The sequence below is a fragment of the Gorilla gorilla genome, chromosome 3 (genome assembly GCF_029281585.2).
Source record: "Gorilla gorilla gorilla isolate KB3781 chromosome 3, NHGRI_mGorGor1-v2.1_pri, whole genome shotgun sequence".
Classification (NCBI taxonomy): domain Eukaryota; kingdom Metazoa; phylum Chordata; class Mammalia; order Primates; family Hominidae; genus Gorilla; species Gorilla gorilla.
Window position 1 is genome coordinate 109,609,444 of NC_073227.2, and position 15,717 is coordinate 109,625,160.

The 15,717-nt window shown below is 39.0% G+C and overlaps 1 protein-coding gene across 1 annotated transcript in view; it reads right to left on the reverse strand.

The window, feature by feature from the left end:
• Positions 1 to 15,503, reverse strand: part of GPRIN3 (GPRIN family member 3) — a 74,989-nt gene extending 59,486 nt beyond the window's left edge. The window contains exon 1 of the mRNA XM_004039120.5: positions 15,121 to 15,503. The gene's annotated coding sequence lies outside the window, so the exon portion shown is untranslated. The remainder of the gene's footprint in view (positions 1 to 15,120) is intronic.
• Between the last annotated feature and the right edge of the window lie 214 nt (positions 15,504 to 15,717).

Below are 15,717 nucleotides of genomic sequence, written 5' to 3' on the forward strand. Positions count from 1 at the left end.
GTTTTTTAGGTCAGAGAGAAGAAATTGGAATTACAGAGGGGACCTGATCTGTACATACTATTTGTCAAGTGAGTTGGGGCAAAAAAGAGGTTGAGGGTCACTGATAAAGACTCAAAGAATCTTGAAAATGGAAAGGTTCTCAGAAGATACAGAGGCCAACCTCCATTTAAATGCTATAGCAATTTATTGATGGCTATAGCATCTGGCTTCCACCATTGGTAAACTCACCACTTCATACAGCACCAATTACACATCCTTACAAGCAAGAGACTCAAAACAAAACAATAAATAAAAGAAACATGGGGGAGGCAACTTCTTAACTGAACTTTCATTTTTCTGTAACATTATATTATATAAACCTTCCGTAGCACCTACAGAAATCTAAAAATAGAGATTAGAATCTATTGTGGCAGAAAATAAGTTTGTCACTACATCAACCAGCCACATGGGAGTTAATCTCATTAACTTATATTGCAGGATGATGCATACCTTGGAGAGATGAGTTCAGTGGTAAATGACATGAATCTTGGAATTTCTTTACATTAATATCTACTTCTTCTGAAACTTCAGTTTTTGAATGGAATTAAACCAACAAGTTCTAGTTGTGTATAGAAGAAAATTTGCATAAGTCTATAGAAGTCTATATAAGAAAACTTCTTAACATAGTTCATGAGCAGCATGGATTAGTTATCCTTCAGCTGGAAGGTTTCTTGGAGAACTTAAAAGCAAGGGACTTCCTGCAGAAATGACTGCAAACATTTCTCCTTTTATGGGCTAGCATCCTCTATGGTGGTTTTGTACCACTGTCTTAGATCTGATGGAAACTCATTCCCAGAATTCCCTTTCCTAAATCGTTCTTCATGCCAGTTGGCTACAAGGGAAATTTGTGTGACCTTTGGAAGGTAAAAGTGAAACAGCAGCATTCTGCTCTGAAGGTCAGTGTAGTCAACAAGTGCAGCTCACTGACCTCCCAGATCACCTTGTCCATGGCAGGCAGCAGCCAGGCTGCCGGACATTTGGCTCCCCACAGATCTCCTCTTTTGGTTTCTGGGCCAGGTGCACGAATGACTTTGCAGTGAAGAGTGCCAGTCCCTTTCAGGCTGTTCAAGTCAGGGTCATTGAGGCTGGAGAAGTATGAGTCAAATACAAGTTCCAGTTTATCTTTATGGGTTTCATTTTCTCCTGCAGGTTCTCCCTTGCTCAGCTCTACTTCAAATCTAGCTTTTCTTCCCAGTTGCCAGCTCTGCTAACCTATGATGACTTTAGCTCCATACCAGATGTGATGTGAAAGCGACTGCAAAGCTCCCACAATTGTGCAAGGTCTAAAACTGAAAATAAATCCATTATTCCATATTACCATAGTGGTTCTGCTTTTCTAAGTGATAGGGATTCCATTAAATCTTTTCTATTCAGACTACGTACTTGGTTACAAATATTCTTTAGTGCATGCCTTTCTTTTTTAAAATGTATGATATTGTCCAAAGAAATAGTACTAACGTACTGAGCCTAAGTATGTTATTTTATTCTCCCTTGTTTTGGGGATAGGGACTTGGAATATGCTCTTTTACACAATTCCTCTCAAAACCGGTAAGCCGAGGAATTGGGAGTCTGCTCCATAACCAGAGAATACAGAAAAACTAACAATTAATTTGAACTTCGGCATAATAATGAGTTAAAGACTACTTGAGCGAATTAGCTCGTTCTTTGAAATTTGTTTTAATGTGACACTTGGAAAGTTATGTCACTCATGATGAAATCTAAACATTAAAATTTTGAAAACAGGCTGGGCATGGTGGTTCACATTTGTAATCTCAGCACTTTGGGAGGCAAAGGTGGGAGGATCAGCTGAGCCCAGGAGTTTAAGACCAGCCTGGGCAACAAAATGAGACCCACCTCCTCTAAGAAAGAAAATTGAAAATTTCAGTTCATCAATTTTTATCATAATGTATGTGCATTGAGAATAAATAAATACTGCCATGAAGCACTTTGACCTTTTTACTTAAATTCCTAATGTTTTACATAATTTCTGAAGATTTTATGGTCTTTAAAGGCAGGGATGCATCTTCTCATTTTTACATCCTTCCATACTGGCACACAGATAAGTCCTTATTAAACATCAATTGAACTAAGTAAAGAACACATTTCAGCTTCCTGTTTTTTACAAAAAAGAAAAGGGCAGCAGGGTATGAGCAAACAACCACAACCAACTACATCCTCTGATGCTTTTCTCACTATTATATAGAAACTCCAGCAGGAAACCACTGCTATATCCTTTTCACCACTATAGCAAAATCTTATGAATTACTGGCAAGCATAAAACAGCTCCATTGACATCACATAAACGTTTGTGACAATTTATACTCACCACACTCAAGTGCTTTAAAACATCTTAACAAAGTTTCTCAAGGACAAATTCCCAAGGAAAAATAATCATATACTTTAACCACGTGTTTGGAGTTTAATTATATGAAAAAGCAATAAGCACTATTGAAACTTGATGCACCTCTCAATGTAGCTGATGTTTACACAAAGCTCAAAAAACTAACAAGTGTTAAAATTCCTCATATGACTCAGACTTATAAAGATTTCTAACAGACCAAAGATGTATTAACGACTACTCCAAAACACGAAAGTACTAATTTTTTCCCTTTGTATTCAAAACGACCCAAGAATTAGACATTTCTAGCTAGGAAATGTAGACCCCCCTTTTTTCCATTCTCACACATTATGCACTTATATTTACAGCAACATACATTTTAAATTTGTAACGTGAGCCTTGATAATGCATTTTATCAATGAAGGGGTCTTCCATTGAAGATCTCTTTTTGTCCAAGAACTGCAAAGACAAGATGATGGCAGAAGTCCAGGCCTTTCATTCAAGGGCTTTAACTTAAATGTGAAACATAGACAAATATATTCATTTTACACAGAAGTCAGAGGTCTAGAACTCTGTAGCTTTCTTGCATGCCCACATTACCTAGTCTATAAGCTCTCCATAGGGTGTAGGGCTAAATGACTACATGCGTAAATGAATGAAGGCATACGTGCTTGGTGATGATGAAGAGGGGGAGATAACAAGGGCCGTTTGGGTTCCAACAAAGGCAGAAGGGGCCTAAAATTCAGAAAATAAGCCCATGAATGAAGAAGAAAACAAGCAAGATTTTAAAAAAAACAAGTGGTGGGGCATCAGAGCTAGAATTGATCTTAGGGATTTCTGGACCAGCCCTCTCATTTCCAGAGAGGACCTGAGGTACCGTGGGCAATGACATGTCTTCATGTTCCACTTTCAGGGACTGTGACATTTGTGTACCCATTTCATGATTTTAGCCTCATGTGCTTCCTATCTAAACCATTTTTTTTAACTCAATATTTTTCATTAAATTGACTTTAACTGGTGCACTGGTTGAAAACATTAGCCTTGTCCTAAAAAATAACATCTGTGAAATTACAGGTTTGATGTACTGGTTATATTATTTTTCATAGCATATATTTTTAAAAATATACTTTGAAATGTGTTCTGAACATATTTCTACATTTAAATAAATTCATAAGTATTAAAATCCAAAGCAAATCTGTATACTACCTAAGATCCTCTCACAGGTCACTGCTGGAAATCTGCACTCTGAAAAGCAGTGCTCTCTACTGTGTTACCTCCGGGAACAAAGAGTTTAAATTCTGAAATGACATGAGGTGGTAAAGACATTCCAGAGTGATAAAAAGGGTCCAGTAATAAGACTAATGCCTCTAGGTGATTTCTGTCCATTTTCTTTTACTAGAAAAAAAAATCAATCGCTAATTAAGGAACTAAAAAAATAAGGCAGAAATCACGGCTTTTTTCAGTTATTGGATTTTCACCTTCCAAATGGACAGACAGGTATATTCATCCTCCTACCAAGTACCATTAATTCATTAGAACTACAGTTTTAAGAAGGAATTTGTCTGAAATAGGCCTCCTGTGCATGGATCACCTTTTTTTTTTTCTTAGTATTCCATTTGCAATGAGAACACTTAGCTGTAAGCTGTAATAAGGAATTGCTTAACTTTCATAAGTAAATGAATGTCTATGATTAAAACATCAATCACGGAAACACTAGTTCTATAAATAGTTTCTAGGTCCAAAGTCCATAGGCAGTTAAACAAAGACACATGTTTGTTTTTTCTTGTTTGTGTGTGTGTGTGTGTGCGTATGTATGTGTGTGGGTGTGCACACACATGTGACATAAGAAACACATTTGGTTTTTCTTTTGAGAAACAAAGAAATGTTATTTGCTGAACATATGTGTTACCTGGTATTTTGATAAAATTTATGTTTGCCAATGTTATCACCTATGCAATGATCTATAAAATTTTAACCTAAAATACCTGTCCTTGAACTCACCCTGTTTTTTTTTAAATGTCTTGTCACTCATTTAGAAGCTTTCACATTTGCTTTTTAAGCAACACAAGATGAAATCCAAGATAGAAGACAGAAGTCCATAAAATCGTACTGAGTCCTTACATTTTGACCCACTGTGATTTGCATCACCAACAGAGTCCTGCAGTGTAGCATAGTGGTGAAGCTCATGGCCTTTGACATTGAACAACTGAATTCACACAGCTCCATTACCATCTGTGGGACTTTGGGCAAGTTATGCTATTTCCTCATCTCTAGAATGGGGAATTATTAATGTGCTATTATTTAGTAGTACAAACCTCAGAGATTTCTTTAAAGGAGAAGTGGTTTTAGCAAGATGTCACTGGCAGATAAGCCTGAAGAATAAAATTTTTAAGGATTTATACATATCTGTAATCTAGCCCTCACTCATTTCCTTTGGAAAGTAGATGGATATATATGGAGACATGTATTAGGGTTCTCTTATGCTCTAGAATCAAGATGGCAAACTGCCTCAAGTGTTTTTTTGTTTTGTTTTGTTTTGTTTCTTGTTCATTCTTTAATGAATTTTAAACCCTCTTCCCGCATGTGTTTAGTTGGTCTTTCATTCTTTTCCACTCATCATCATTAATTCTATAATGGAGGCTCCATCTCTTTTCTTTTATTTCCCCTATACCACCAGTCTCTGCGCTCCAAGGCAAAGGAGGTTCTCCTCCCAGTCGGGGCAAATACACAGAGATGGAATCACTTACTAGGCATTTCAGAGGCATGAATTACCACTTAAACTTCCAAGGTTGAAGCCCTGGAGAGGGAGACCAATGGAGAGTGGTGAGCACCTCCTCAGAATAAAAAGCCAGAAGGCATGGGGTATTTCACAGAGCAGCTACGTAAATAGCTGGGTATTTACAGTCCCATTGGAATGGGTACATTCCCCAATAATGATCTGACTCAAGATCATTCCCCAAGGGTGGAAGAGCTTCCTGAGAGTCTAAGCAATTATCTAAAACAGTGGCCCTTAAGCAGTCTTAAAATACACTTGTGTATCACAAACAATTTATGAGCAATGATAAAGTACCAATGACAGCAAATTATTTATTAAAGTATAATTTAGAGCTGTTTTCTCTAATGAATTATATTAACCTCAAAAATCAAGTTATTTCTATAATAATGTCACTCTCACTCATTTCACTGGCATGTGTGGATATTTTCTTGAATAGGAAAAAAATGGAAATGAAGTTACACTGAGGTTCTGGTATCCTCATGAGAAAGAAATTTCTCGTAGTACGCAGACCAGCAGACTCTTGTAAGAATTCTACATCTTATATCTGTTCCGTTTTTGTCACTTCTGCTACCCTCTGCTTCTTAGTTGTTTTTAGGAGAACTAAGTCAAAAATGCATGTGTCTGTGACTTTATTTTCTACAACATTAAGGAAGTGGAGTATGGGAAAGACATATAGTTTTCAAGTTAGCCTGGCAGGGAGGAAAGGAACCCAGGTGTGGCAAGCAGGTGGTGAAGCTGTGAAGAGGAACGGAAATGAAGCTGAATTGCTCAGCATACAGGAAGGAAGAAAGAGGTACAGGGCTGCTTGGTTAGGACAGAGGAGGGACACAGGTTGTTAGGCTACCAGGGGAATTCTCTGAGATCGTGACCAGGAAAAGAGCCCATTCTAATTTTGTTGAACTATATTTATTACTAAGCTTATTCCTGTGTCTGGGAATTATTTGAGAGTTCAGACTATGTCTTATTCAATTTTGAGTCCCTAGCACACAAAACAGGGTTTTACATACATACATATATATATATGTATATATATATATATCTCAAGTGCTCGATACAGATTTATTAAATGATCCAAAGAATTCACCTTTCTTAAACCAGGGCCTTCTGCCAACCCCATTTCACATTCTGTCTCTCACCTCCTAAATAAATTCCTATTTCCAGTTGGAGGAAAGCTTTGATTCAATTTGCAAAGTAGAAGGAGCTGACATGCCCTCAATCCAGTCCAGCTCAGGTTATTAACTTTTCCCCTCCCTCTCGGAGACTCAGATTTCATCACTCAAAAGCCACAAACCCCAGAGGGAGGATTTTTTAAAAACCTATCATTATAGTTCTAAACATCAAAATAGCCACCAGGGGAATAGCAGAACAGTTTCTTCGTAAAAGAGCATAAACATTTCAGTGAACTAAATTTGTGTTTTAAATGGCACTTTCAGAAAAATAACTTTATCTCTAAAGACTTTTAACACCTATGGTCTTTTATATATTATCAACTCATTTCAGGTGACAGGACGCTTGATACTTAAACACAGCCACCATTCTATAAGGAAATGCCACTCTCTTCAAAGAAAGCATAGAGTCAATGTGGCACTGTGTCCTCTGTTAGTTTCGATTGGTACTATTCTCGGCACTGTCTTCTCGGAGTGAAGCTGTTGAAACACCGACACTTTAGGATTAATAATTAGATGAGGGGATGTTTTTAGAAATAAAGTAGGAGGCACGAAGTGGGGGTGGTATGCAGTGAAGTGTGCATGAGGAAGGAAAGTGGCAGGAGAAGTTGAGAAAGCATGAGAGATTTCAGAGCGCTATGAAGACAGCTTTCCCTACCGAAGAGATCTGCCTGAGTTTTCCATCTTGTTGCCTCAAAAGGGCATTTGTATTTATTTGCAACATGAATAAATCAACCCTGATGCAGTCACCTCATTTTTTAGCCATAGCAACGGAGCAGTTCTACACAATCAAGTGGCCAGACTGTGCAGTGATCTGCCTAGCCTCAGAGAGGGGTTGCAAACACAGCCTACTGCAATCATTAACTGAGCATTTCCAGGCTATACAGAAACACAAGCTGGGATACGAGTTGATACTACTCCTGAAAGTTTATCTCAACTGCCAGGCCTGCTAAATAAAATGCAGCATCACTTGAAAGATTGAGATACACTCTGGACTTTCAGGAAGCTATGCAAGTTTGGTCTATGTATAAAAAGTTATACATAAGATAAAGATACGGTGCATTTAAAAATACATAAAGCAATCCAATGTGAGATCTCAGTCATTGGTCTTTAAGGTAAAGAAAAAATAAATTACATTATTGTTAAAAAGGCTAATATTTTTTATTTGCCACTTGTGGTACAGTAAAAAGCAAGCAAGTACACAGATGAAAAACTCCGTTATTCTTTAACAGACTACGTTAACTCAATTTTTATTCATTAAACTTTCACAGACTCTACATATTTTGATACTGCAAAATTTTTAGACCCTCACTATGGTTAATGGGGGTTAACTATATTTGGCGCCATTACCTTTCTGCTTTGTAGACACATCAATTTCATGAGTACAGTCATAGCATTTTGGAGCTCAATGGTACTTAGGGAACACCTAAGTAGTCCAGACTTTACAGACTCAATACCTACAGGTTTGCGGTAGTAACACAACTAAGTGAAGCTGTTGGGCACAAGTGACTTATATAAATGCTCAATGTCAGTGAGACATTGAGAAGTGAGGACTACAGCGAAGTAATGAAGTAGCATATATATTGCTGTTCAGCTCCAGCCTAGAGAATGTGGGTGAGGGCTTCATTTTTTATAATAAATCTGATGTTTAAACACTGGCTTAATTAAAAAATAAATACCTGGAGGCCACAGTTTTCCTGCTAGGCCCACAGACTGCCAGTTTTCAATTCTGATTTGGTACATATATCTCCAAATCTGAGGCCCAGACGGGTAAAGTGAAGACTACCAGGTCTCTCAGATGCTCACAGCAAAGCTTTCTTCTGCCCTGAGAATCCACTTGGGTAGACAATCCCTCACGTGAAAGGAGACTGTAAGTGCATTTTCACTCACTTAATCAGAGCTCAGCCCCTTACCCTGACAATGATAGACTTCTGCTCTCTGACTGTTTTCAGAACATGTTCGACATGAAAACAAGAACAATCACCCATACCCACTTTGTCATAAGCAATTTTTACTCAACCAAGGATGCAGGTGAAAATGAACATGCATTTACTAACTTTAGCTCTGACTAAAATTTTTACTGGAATTTAAAATTCTTAATTTTAATTAACAATTACAATTTTAGCTGCTTCATTTTTACCTGCATTTTTCAAGGAGAAATACCTTATAGAAAAATTCAAAGAAAGGCATGCTTAATTAACAATATGACTAAGTATAAATTTAAGAATCATGCTACGTATAAAATAAATTAGAAACAGGTCTTAAGAATTACAAAAGTTTTGCTGCAATCATGGAGCTTTAAACCATGCTTTGAGTGGATTGAGAAACTAATTTAGAGTGAAGGAATGAGCATTTCAAAGCGATGTAATGGCAAAGGCAAAGATCAAACTCCAAGAAAGTGGAACTCACAGTGAGTCAAATGTCTTTTGCATTTTTGAACAACAATTTTAAAAAAATGTATACTGAGAAAGCACATTCATATCACAGAGTAAAAAGGAAGAACTACAAGAAAAACTTCTATGTTATATTCAGCATATCTGTCCTGTACAGTCATAATTCAGAATAAAGACACAGAGGCAATGCAAAATTTCAAATCTTGATAATATTTGCAGGCTATTACATTTTAGAAAAACTGTCAACAAGAATTGAAACAAAAAATGCTCTGATTACTTAGAAAATATAGTTCACACAAACACTTCACTCCCTCAGGCATTTCATTTAACCAAAGTTATACATTATAAAGAAAGAGAAGAGTCTCCCATAGACACAATATGGTTATTTTAATTTTATGCTATTTAGAAATCAATAACAACTGATTTCTGAAAAACAATCAAGAATCTATTAACATAAAGCATCTGATTATTCTTCATAAACCAGATCTCCCACTTGGATGGACTATTTGCAATTCAAGTTTTAAAAAAATTCTCTGTAACTCTTTTTTCCTCCAGAAAATTAACAGATGCAAATGTGATTGTCAAAGGGGCTTTGGAGATATATCTCCGTCCTCCAGCTGTCCATTACTGAATTAGCAACAATGCTGAGGTCCCTGGAGATGCCTGACATTGTGAGTTTTTACTCTCTAGCCTCCAGAATTTTTTTAAGGGTTCTCTTGCTTCTGTGTCACAAAGCTGTGAATCCTGACTAAACCAGTCTTCTAGAGGTGGCTTGGTATCCACGCTATTTAGGATCCAAGAATTAAAAATTTTAAATGGAATCTGGTGTGTAAGGCCAAGAAATTGTCTTGTCTTAGATCACCCAGCTGATCCCCACGATATTTCTGCTACGCTAGACCCTTGGGACAGAGATGAGATCATGGCAGTGTCATTTAGACAGACTTACTGAATTGACTCTCAATTTTGGAGGAAGGGGTGCATAGTAACTGATTCTCCTCCCTCACCATGGAGAAAACTCTTGGACACTATCTTCAGGTCCTGGTCCTTTTCCCCTTAGCCAAGAATTAGTGGGGAATTAGAAAGAGGAGTTCTGGATTTTTAGCTTCAGCTCTATTAGTGACTAGAAACAGTTATTAACTTCCTTGGGACTCATCTGTAATCATTTATTTCTTCGTAAATAAAGGCAATGGTTTCCAAATCTGGGTACTGGAATCCTTTTGGGACCTTTATAAAAATACAGATTTCTGAGCCCCACCTCCAGATTCAGATTCAGATTCAGATTAGGGTCATTTATAACTGCCTGGTAATAATAATTGGCGCCCCAGATTATGCTGCCAGCTTCAAAATAAAGCCAATAATTTAAATACCGACATGAACAATTAGAAAGCTGTTACTATGTTGCCAACTCCAATATGCCCAGTTAAAAAGCTGTGAAAACTTTTCTCACTGGCATTCAAGAGAGTATGTAATTTAAATTGTAAGAGTATATACATTTTCTCCCTGAAATTCAGTAATTTCAGAATTTCAATCCAAATGCAGACTCTAAATGTTTTTATTATTCCAGACTTGACCCTTATGTGCAAAAAGTTAGATTATCACTAATTTGAACACTCTGATATGGATAAGAAAGAGGTCCAAGTCATTTTTATTTTTTTAAAAAAAGCAAAGTTCCATATTTGGTTGCATTCCAAATCAACTAATTCAAGCAGATGAATCTCAGACTTAACTGGCCCTGGTCTTCTGTTTAAAGGTATAGCTTCATTTAAAAGGGTGAAAATATCACAAAATTGTTCTATTCCAGAGAAAAGACACCAAGAGCTGAATGAAGCCCACCAAGAAAATGTTCAGGAACACAAGTAAAGGTTTTCTTCTCTAACTTTGTCTCTTCAGAATAACTGTTAGGGTACAGCAAAACACAAGAATAAATTTTCTAGAAATGCATACAAACATATTTAAATACCTAACTAAGAAGATGGACAAGTCATAGAGCAACTGACGAAAAGAAAATATGGCAGATGCTGCCCTTCCTTTAGGAGTTCATGGCTACCAAGCAATCTGGTTCATCTTCACAGCCTGTCAGTTCCTCACATGACCACCTCGGCCTTCTGTGCCAACGACTGTAGTTGCATTCTGAGAAATGAAATAATCACGCCACAATGTGGTGTATCTCGTAATGTCAATAGTTCAACAGTAAGATTCAACTGAACAAGGCCTAACCAGTAAATTACTGCAAAATAAATAAAAAGATGGCAGGAAATGGCAGATTTATGATGTTATGGCCACTCTGGCTAGATTTTCTTAAAGTAGCAGTATTAGGAAAATAGATCTTAGTCATAAAATAATTAACAACTCAAAAAAGGACAAATATACAGAGCTAGAGAATAAAACAGTGATTACCAGGGTGAAGATGGTCAGGGGAGGAAAAGGGGGCATCCAGGTCAAAGGATACAAAGTAGTAGATATAAAAGATGTATACGTTATTTAGTTCCACTACAGATATCGTCACCATTTTACATTTTATGAATATACATGTATACCATTATATATATTTATATATAAAAAATATAACATATGTATATATGTATATATATACAAAATATATAACATATGAATGTATGTATCTTATAACATCACGTTGTATACTTTAAATATACACAATGAAATTTATTTTTTTAAAAAGTAACTCATGTAATATTTCAGTCCAAGCAGAAATTCTACTGCAGTTCTCTTCCAACTTGATATTTATTTTTTCTTTTCTAAATGATTCTTAAATATAACTGCCATTACTCCCTCATTCTTTGCTTCCTCCTTCTATAGACACGAAATCAGCACCCCTTCCTCACTGCCCATCCAGGTCCATCCATCTTTTATAAACTAACTCAAGATCCCCCTCCTCCTTGAAGCCTTTCCAGATTAATTCAGTCCCCAAGGATCTTGCTCTCTGACTTTACTGCCATGTACTCACTAAATTGTAAGTCTTGCCTTCCTCAATCAGGCAATTATGCTATTCAGAATATTGCGGAAAATGCTTGTCTATCAGATCTGTCAGATCTCTTGGTCGGCTCTTGGCATCTTGCAAACTGGGAACATCTCTTCTTTGTATCACTTAAAGCAGTAGCTTTCAGACTTTTTGGAAAATGATGTATAATGAGGTATACATTTTATATCACAGTCCATTATGCAGGCGTGCACACACACACACATACGTATATATATATTTAAGGAATTTCATGAACAATACTTACTCTTCTGTTTTAGTCTTTTATTTTTCAAAAATAAAAATGCTGATCAGACTCACTAAACTGACTTCACAGTGTGCTAGTTTGAAAAGCACCATTCTTGAAGGGCACTTAATGATTACTATGGGATTACTGTAACTATTTCTCTCATTTAAAAAATAATTTTTAAAAATGTATGTGGCCTTTGGGGTCTGTTTAGCCTGTGTTCCTGAGTCACTTGTTTGTTCAGTCCGTTTTTTACACTATCATATGTTTGCCTTTTGGAGTCATCTAGGACAAATAAATACTTAGAATATACACTCTTTGTCATTCTTTTCCCCTGAGCCCTATTCTCATAAAAATAAGAATCCTTGAATTTTTATAACTCATTTCTACAAAATTCAAACCTCTGTTCCCTCATTCTCTCTCTTATTTTTCTAATATGCAAAGTAGGTGGTAGACATTTGTAGATGAAATATTTGAGCCAAAAATAATTAAGACTTTTCCCCCTTTAAGCAGCCTATTGTAAATTAAGGTAAATATAATTTCTAGATATTTGAAGAATATAAATTTGGGTAATCTGAATACCATAGATCCTCAAAATGAATGCATTCACCTAAGTCACCCAGATAAAATGGTTTACTGACCAGATGAGTTGGCAGGCCTTTTGGACTTCAGTTTGTAGGTGGATCCTGCTGCCCTCTCCATTCTCATCTTACCATCTTTATGTACTCACACTGTTTTTCAACCACCTGGAGCTATGTATTTTCCTCGGTCTCTGCTTATTTTGGTCCCCACGCCAGGAATGTCCTTCCCTCTCTTCTTCACTGGGCTAGGTCCTCTCATCTTTCAGGTCCATGGGAAACCCTCCTTATTCTCTCCACCTCTACCCTGGCCTCCACAGCATCCTGTCAGGGCACTCCACCAGCAGTTGCTGGCAGTGTCCCTCCCAAGTTTTGCAGGCTGAGACTATGTCTTGTTTATTCTTCTATTCCACAATCTAGGACCATGTCCAGTCCAGGATTAAATATATGTTGAATGTATCAACATATATTCATGAAAAAGTGAATGAATGAGTGCATAAAGGGCAGGAGCAGCTGCCAATGAAAGAGCTCAAATATGAGCTGTGGCTAGAATCATGTGTCCTCCTTCTCTGAGCCCAACATTTTATAATTTTGTGATTCCAAGACCAATATTTCCGTGTTTCCTGCAAGCTGCAGATTTTGCAACTGGAAATTCAAACAGTGAAGGATAGCTGGATCTAAATATAGTCTTTTAAGTATGTTGAGGCATAATTAAGAAAATGTTGCAGGAACAAATAATTAAGCATATTGGGCAATTCTTTTGAGGCAATTAAAACACTCAAATTTCAAAACAGCTTGCTGGAATCCAGCCTGCCCTCCAATTGACACTGATCTGACTCATATAACGCCTCAGTCCTCTACTTCCCACGTGAAGCTGATGCACTTGTGATTTTGTCCTAATCATTTTCGTAGAAGTCTAGTTAGTGATTAGGTGAAGGCTCACCACACCACAACACACTGTACATGGCTCTCCACGAGTTCCTCTGCTGTTTCCAAAATAAATTTCAATCATATAACATCTAGGCCTGCAATTGCAATTGCTGTTTTTTTTTCTGTTTTGAATCAATAACCTATTCCCTTGCTTAAAGACACACAAAACTTGAAAAACTAAACACACACAAAAACTTGAAAAAGAACATTCTCTAACGCAAACTCCTGTCTTTTGCAGATAGCAGCAGAGATTTTCTGCTTTGGGCTGTGACTCATGTACCTTTATTCCCACAATTGTTACTCAGGGCAGGCCAATGGTGAGCACAATGGGAAAAGAAAGACTAGTTTATAACTGGAAAATAAGCACATTCGGGGGAAGTACACTCAAAGCATTATCAAAGTAAAATATGCAGCAGCACCAACAAGAGCAAACAAAAGCCCACGCAGGAGATGTGTAAATATTTCATGAAGCAAAGCCTTAATCAACCCTCTCTCCCAAATCTTGCTGGTGTTGTAAACACTTCAGTTTCTTCTAGTCCCACCATGACCCAGATACCTTGCAAAAACAAAATAAAAACATAGTCCAATGGATCTTTAAACAAATGTGTTGTGAAAATATTTAGATGGAGCATACCCAAGTACCGCTTTAACCAAGAGGAAGAAGACACCTTACTCAAAGGTGGGTGCTTCTTGAGTGACTGCTCAGAGCTCCGTTTCTCCCCTCCCCCTCCAAGCCCTTGCCTTTTGCCCACCTCCTCGGCTGCTTTGTGGACACTCACATCGTCTTAACCTTGAACTGCCTACACCCCAAGCGGTGATTTCTCCCAATGGCCCTCCAGAAAGCCCTTGAAACCTGGTCTGGATTCGATGTCTTCCCATCACCCAAAATTCACTTCCCAGTGGCATATTAAGTACCTCTCCTTTTTTCCCTCTTTCACTGTCCATTGTTGCGTCTGAAATGACGCCTACATCGTTTCCATCTGCCTGGAGAGCATGAAGATCTTCTGTGTGTGTTGGCTGACAGGCTCCTTCAGACCTCTTCTAAAGCCCATTTTGAAAGAACCGTTTATCACCTCTAGTCTCTACCCTGATTTAATGTGGTTCCAAAGTTCGCCTCTATTAGTGAACATGTCTCTACAACGATTTCCCTTTATCAACCCCTGCCCGCCCTTCCTCTTCTTTCTGCCTACCTCAAGAAAACCTATTTACATATGCATTTATGTATGTGTGTGTATATACACACACATACATCCATCCATATATAATATATATTTCTATGTTTTGACCTTAAAGGGGATAAGCATAGGAAAATGAGATAAATGTCACACACACACACACACACACACACACACACACACACCCCTCATATTCGGATATTCGCAGTGTGCAGACCCGATTGATTATAAATTCCCCTGCCCACGATCAGCAGGCGTCTTCTCCCATTTACCTTCAAAGCCAGAGCCAAAGAGAGCAATGACCTTGCAGAGAAATTCATCACCTGCGAGAAAGACTGCCCCTCCTAGAGCGCAGGATGGGACAGAGACAAGAGCAACAGGCAAAGGATCCCTGTGCAAAATGTGGGACCGAATCCCTTCCGCATCCCTACAGAGCACACCACCAGGCTCCGGTCCCCCGCGCTGGCCGCCGGGCGGAGGTGCGCAGGGGGCGTCTCCTACCTGCTCTGTCCCGCTCCGCGGCGCGGCGGGGCCACTGCCTGCGCTGTGGCGGGGGCTTCCCGTCGCATATCCCAAGCACCGTCTCTCGGCGCCACACCGATGGCTCCGGCGGGCCCGCGAGCTGAGGTCCTTCTCAGCCCGGTCCTGGAGCGAGCTCCGTGCGTTCAGGAACTGAAATTACTATGCCAAGAGCAGAGGTGGCGCGCAGCAGTCGGGCGTAGACCGAGGGGGCTGCCCCCACCGCGGGGCTGCAGACGCCGCCGCCGCCCCCGCCGGGCGCAGAGCCAGTTTGGAGGTGAGAGTTCACTTGCCCGACTGTTCATCCGTCAGGCCTGGGGTGTACCCATCTGTCCAGCGCTGCCCAGCCTGAGCATCCGAGAGAGGGGCGACAGCTTTGCAGGCGGCGGCTGCGGCAGCAGCAGCGGCGGCAGCAGGAGGCCGAGCTCCGCCCCCTCCAAACCCCCTCCCCCGCCTTGCCGGTCCTGGGGGAAAGTGTTGCAGCCCAGGCTGCTGAGCGCCTGGCCGGGAGCTAGGAAGGGTCTGGTGGGTTGTGGTTCTGCACCCCTGGAGACCAGAGACAGATGGAAAGTTAAGAAG